General features: G+C 38.6%; 1 pseudogene across 1 annotated transcript; it reads right to left on the bottom strand.

Moving 5' to 3' along the window:
* Positions 1-577: 577 nt before the first annotated feature.
* On the bottom strand, positions 578-1,180 carry LOC308552116 (nascent polypeptide-associated complex subunit alpha pseudogene; annotated as a pseudogene). Its single transcript has one exon. The product of its transcript is annotated as a nascent polypeptide-associated complex subunit alpha pseudogene (transcript).
* Between the last annotated feature and the right edge of the window lie 5,193 nt (positions 1,181-6,373).

A 6,373-nucleotide genomic window follows, 5' to 3' on the forward strand; every position in this document is an offset into this window, starting at 1 on the left:
TGCATGACCATGACCTGGCCCTTTCGTGTTTATTTTAAAGTCGTAGTACATATTTCTCCAGGCCTGGCAACATTTCTTTTAGGTATTGTCAGTCCAATCCTTCTTTGATAGAAAAATTAAAAGATTTCAATGTGGAAAATATCTAACAAGCAGATTTCCTTTCTGTGACCCTACCTCTATCTCCAACACACACACACACACACACACACACACACACACACACACACACACACAGAGTCTGTTTTGGGGATTTGTCATGATTTTTTAATGATTCTAATTTGAGTTGATTGCGCATATTTAAATAGCAGATATTTAAAATGTAGACTATATTGTTGAAGCTGGATACCTTTTGTGAGTACTGAATATTTAATTTAATTTTTATTTTTATATTTTTTACCCACAAGAAACTATAACTTTTTAAAAAATATTTTTTACTGATTTTTTAGAGAGGAAGGGAAAAAGAGAGAAACATCTATGAGAGAGCCATAACTTTATTAATGATAGAAACATTACAAATTTCAAACCAAGCTGCAGTTACTCTTTGGAAACACCAGAAAAGAAAAAAAAAAAAAGATGGTTACAGTGTGAATTCCATAATAGCATTTACAAATATCATTACTGTTGTTCCTCAGGGCTTGGACTCCACACATTTGCTTGTAACATGACTAATTCTATGTCCTTAACTCCCACACCTGTTTCATCAACCTGTTCCTCTTCACTCTCCTCTTGGACAGTTGGAGTCTGTGTTTTCCTGAATGTCTGAGACAACTTCACCTTTTCCTGGGCTTGCTGAGATAGATTTTCAATCTTGGCTTCCCAAAAAACTCTGTAGGTATCTGAAGCTGGACTCTTGTAGACATGTGATTTTGTGATGACAAAGAGGATATTCTTGGATTTTCAGATAGTGACCCTAATAACCCCTGCAACCTGTCGAGGCCAGTTTGGATGTAGCCTTCTGTGCTTTCTTTTCACTCTGGTTCTGTTTTGCTTTGCTGACTCGTTCCTCATCGATTTCAGCTGCTGCCTCCTGGGCTTGTGTGGTTGCCTGTGTGGAATTTTGTTCCTCGAGCTCTGGTACTGATGCATTACTGTCAGATTCTCTTCCAGACCCTGTCTCAGCTTGGGGCTGGGGCAACTCCTGCTCTGTAGCAGGGACTGTTTCTGTGGCTTCATTGGGCATGTTGTGTGGGGAACACAGACCAAGATGGCCGAGTACTGAATATTTTAATAGTTCCATTCATCTATTTCAAACATTAGGATGTTTTTTAAATTATTAAAGATTGACATTTTGTCAAGCTCTTGTTTCTAGCCAAAGTCATCTCTACTGCACATTAAAGAAAGTAGTTTTAAAATTTGATTCGGTTATCTCTGAAGTATCTTTTATTCCCAAAGGAAAAGATGTACCTAGATCACATCCAAAATTTATATCTCATTAATGCCCCATTAATCTCATTAATTTACCACATAGGCATTGACCATAAAAAGTACCACTGAGGTGGAACCCTTACTCCCTTAGTTCTGTGCTAAGGGTTCTCCCTTTTCTATCACAGAACTACTTATATCTCGTTTCTTGGTCTTTGCACTGTTAGAAGAGAGTTGACTTGTGACACTAGAGTGCAAGATATCACAAGTCACTCTGGCCAATGCTTTTTCTCTTTAACGAATCACACTTGACTATTTTTAAGACGTTAACTAGAAAGGCTATCTTGTGCTATTATTAGGAAGCCGGGGTTTCTACTTTCCATTATCTTTCAGCCAGTATCTACTTTTTTTTTTTTTTAAACTTATGTTGCCCAATACTTCAGGCCCTAAAATCTAGTGACTAGTTTCTCCTACTCTCAAATAGATTGTGACCACCCCTTTAACACAATGTTAGAAAAATTGTACACACTAAACAAACAAAAAATATTTTTTTAACATAGTGGTAGACATCTTGCTTGATTAGCTAATATATATTTTCTTTATTTACATTTTTGGGAATGCATTTTTCCCTGTTTGGAATTACAGTTGACCCTAGTACAATGCAGGGGTTAGGGGGTGCCCTCTGCACCGCTGAAAATTTGCATATAACTACACTCGGCCCTCCGATACTTAGATTCTCAGCCACGGAGATGACCCTTGAAGAACATGGGTTTGAGCTGTGGGTCAGTTGAAAAAAATCTGCATATAAGTGGACCATGCAGTTCAAACCCATGTTGTTCAAGGGTTAACTGTATTACTATTTTTTGAGGTAATCTCTGACTAAAATAATAGAATAACTAATAAGTGTTTGAGTAGGGTTAGAGTGGAATAGAAAGCACTTTTAATCTTGGAATAAGATATTTGTGATAACACTTTTTCTTTTAAAGATTCCAATGTAGTATCATGGGTGTATGCATATGTCTAAGCTCGTTAATTGCATGCCTTAAATATGTGCAGGGTTTTTTTGTATATCAATTATGTCTCAACTAAATGCTTCTTTAAAAAGAGAAACACAAAAAACTTTGTTTTTGTCAGGTAAAATGAGGCTCAGTCTTGCCAAAATAAAGATTCCAATAAATGGAAAGAGATACCATCCTTATGGATTGAAAAGACTCAATGTTGGTAAAATGTTAGTTCTCCCCAAGGTAATGTAGATGAAGCCAAGAATCAAATCAGCAATTTGTAATATATGGAAGCAAAAAATACTCAATAATGAAGATAATGTAAGGAGCCTCTGGGACAACTTCAAGCATATCAACATTCACATCATGGGGGGCAAGAAGGAGAAAAGAGAGAGCAAGGAACTGAAAACCTATTTGAAAAAAATGACAGAAAAATTCCCTGACCTGGTGAAGGAAATAGACATACAAGTCCAGGGAGCACAAAGAGCCCTACCCCAGCTCTGGCCAGTGTTGCTCAGTGGTTAGAGCATTGGCCTGCGCAACAAAGGGTCAAGGGCATGTACTTGGGTTGCAGGTTCGATCCCTGGCCCCAGTCAGGGCACATGTGGGAGGCAGCCAATCGATGTGTGTCTCTTACATCAGTGTTTTTCTTTCTCTCTCCCCCTCCCTCCCTTCCTTCCACTCTCTCTAAAAAATCAATGGAAAAAATATCCTTGGGTGAGGATTAATTTAAAAAAAAAAAAAAAAAAGAGGCCCACACCAAGACATCATAATTAAAATGCAAAAGGTTAAAGACAAAGAATATTAAAAGCAGCAAGAGAAAAGCAGTTAGTTACCTACAAGAGAGCTCCCATAAGACTGTCAGCTGATTTCTCAACAGAAACTTTGCAGGTCAGAGGGATTAGCGAGAAATATTCAAAGTGATGAAAAGCAAGAATCTACAACCAAGATTACTCTGCCCAGCAAAGCTATTACTTAGAATTGAAGGACATATAAAGAGCTTCCCAGACAAGAAAAAGCTAAAGGAGTTCATCACCACCAAGCCAGTATTGCATGAAGTATTTAAGCGTCTTCTATAAGAAGAAGAAGAAAAAGATAAAAAATATGAACAATAAAATGGCAATAAATACATATCTATCAACAAATGACCCTAAAGCAATGTAAATGGAGAAACAATAGAAACAAACTTATAGTTACAGAGAACATTTTGAAGGTTGCCAGATGGGAGGGTGTTTGGGGGCTGGGTGAAAAGGGTGAAGGGATTAAGAAGTTCAAATTGGTTGTTATAGAATAGGCATGAGGATGTAAAGTACAGCATAGGGAATATAGTTAATAATATTCTAATAACTATGTATGGTGTCAGATGGGTCCTAAATTTATCAGAAAGATCACAGTCATACAATGCCTAATCACTGAGGTGTACACCTGAAACTAATATAATATTGTATGTCAACTGTAATTAAAATACTAAAAATGAGTTAAAATTTTTTTAAATTTTATTTTAAAAAAGAAAATAAGCAAGCCATAGCCTGGAAGAAGTGCAAAATGTGTATCTAATAGAGGACTTGTATCCAGAGTAGATAAAGAACTTGACAATTTAATAATAAAGACAACCCACTTTTAAAAAGATATACAAAAAATCTTAAACCAACAACACTTCACAAAGGAAGATATATGAATGGTCAGCAAGTACAGGACAAGTTGCTCAACATCACTAGTCATCAGAAAAATGCAAATTGAAACCACAATGAAGTAGTACTATACACCCATTAGAATGGCTCAGATGTTGGTGAATCTGCAAGCAACTCTTATACATTGCTAGTAAAAATATAAAATAGTACATCTACTTTGCGAAAAGGTTTAGCAGTTTCACATAAAAATCAAACATACACACCTACCCTTTGACTTAGAAATTCCACTCCTAAGAGAAATGGGACACATGTTCACAAAAAGAATGTTCACAGTAGCTTTATTCATAATAGCTCCGGAATGGAAACATCCCAGATGTACATCAATAGGAAAATGGATAAACAAATTGTGGTGTAGTCAGACAAGGAATGGACCACTGACACATTCAACAACATTGGATAAACCTCAAAAACATGCTGAGCAAAAGCAGCCAGACACAAGAGGACATTGTGTGTAATTCCATTTATAGAAATTCTAGAAGAGGCAAAACTAATCTAAGGTGGAAAAAACCCAGAAAGCCAGTAACAGCAGTTGCCTCTGGGGATGGGGAAGAGTGATTGGGAAGGAACATGGAGGCACTGTGTGGGGAGATGGAAATGTTCTGAATCATAAGAGAACTGTGGATTATGTGCATGTACCCATTATCAAATTGTACAGCTGAAATTTGTGTTCATTGCAATGAATGTATATTTTGCCTCAAAAAAACTGCACAAAAATAATTGAGTGAAATGTAGATAGCGGTAAGGATAATGCAAGAATGACAGGATACTGGTAATTGTTGAAACTGTGTGCTGATACATGGGGATTTATTCTATTTATATATGTTTGAATTTCTTACATAATAAAATGTTTTATAAGTGCTTATAAAATATCAAAAGGGAATTGATTGGAAGGATCATGAGTTTTTCTCGTTGCTCTACTTTTCCTGGGCAGCGTGCAATTGTCCATGTTAACGGAGCAGAATAGAGTGCCTTAAGATCACAAACTGTGGAACCATTTATTAACTATGTGGCTTTGAGGAAATTTCTTGATTTCTCCATAGTTCAGGTCCCTCATATGGCTTTGTGAGGTTTAAGTGAAATGAAAAAATGCAAAGTGCTTTGCCAAGTTCTTGCTCAATAAATGTCAGTTGTTATCAGTGGAGGGAAAATGTGGCAAAGATCACTTTAAAAAAAATTCTTATTTGGCTTTGAAAAAAATCTTTTTCTGTTTAACTGAAATGTGACTACCTCTGAAATTTAGGAAATCAACATGATGGGGTCTCACAGGGGAAGGTCTGGCTGAGAAGGAATCAGAAAAGGATTCTTGCCCTTGCAGCGAACTCTTCTACTTTATGTTTACCTTGAGAATTAACACCTAAACTTTATTTCCGTGAGACTGTCTTCAAATTTGTAACATAAAGCTCATAAACTTGTAATGCATACCATCCTGAAATAGGTGGGTTTTTTTCTTGTTTGTTTGCTTTTTGAATTCAAACCTATTTTTTCTTTCGAGAGCACCTGTCCCTGGGAGGTTTTCCATGGGCCAATATTTAAATTGGCTCCGTTTTCTAACTTCAAAACAGCTAGTGGTAGGGAGAGAAGGCTAAGATTTTTGGACCTAAAAATAGCAAAATAAATAATCCCCAGCTGGCTAACAAAAAACAAACAAGTGTGTAACCATGTTCAGCCTCAGGCCTGGAGTACAGTTCGCTCTGACTTTCTTTCCCTAGGACTTGCACCTCGGCGCTGTCACAGTGTTCGAGGCTGACACTCACTGAGGCTGACACTCACTGCCTTTCTGGCCGGGGTGATTTTCCTTCGTCACTGAAGAAATCCGTGTTGAGCTCCTTTCCTGTGCCCCACCCGCAGGCACCGCAGGAAGGATGAGCCCGACCTCTTTGTTCTGCGGCTTCCAGATGGCAGTAAATCACGGTAACTCTCGGGGACACAGAGAGGGCTGTCAGGAAGGCCCCTCCCAGGTGTCATGAGTGTGGACCCCGTCAGATGAGATGGTGTCCGCTGGCCTCTCTCCCTCACTTTACGCAGTGTTGGGCCTTGGTGCGATTTTTCTTTAGGGGCCCTGAGTGGAATTTGCCAGCTAGAGCTGTCTTGGACACTCGCTTGTGGCGAGCATCTTCCCAAATCCCTTGACGGAAGTTCCTCTGTGCACCACAATATATTTTGCTTAGAAGAGCGGATTTAGGCACATCTGCCCAGGGTCGAGGTTCTCCTCATACCCCGACGGTGTCGCAGAGAGATTCCCAGGCTCGGCAATCCTGCCGCGTGGCCGTGATTTCTCTCCTGCCCCACCCCCGAGGATGCACTCACGTGCTCATGTCT

This window comes from Miniopterus schreibersii, assembly GCF_964146895.1.
Source record: "Miniopterus schreibersii genome assembly, chromosome: 1".
Lineage (NCBI taxonomy): Eukaryota > Metazoa > Chordata > Mammalia > Chiroptera > Miniopteridae > Miniopterus > Miniopterus schreibersii.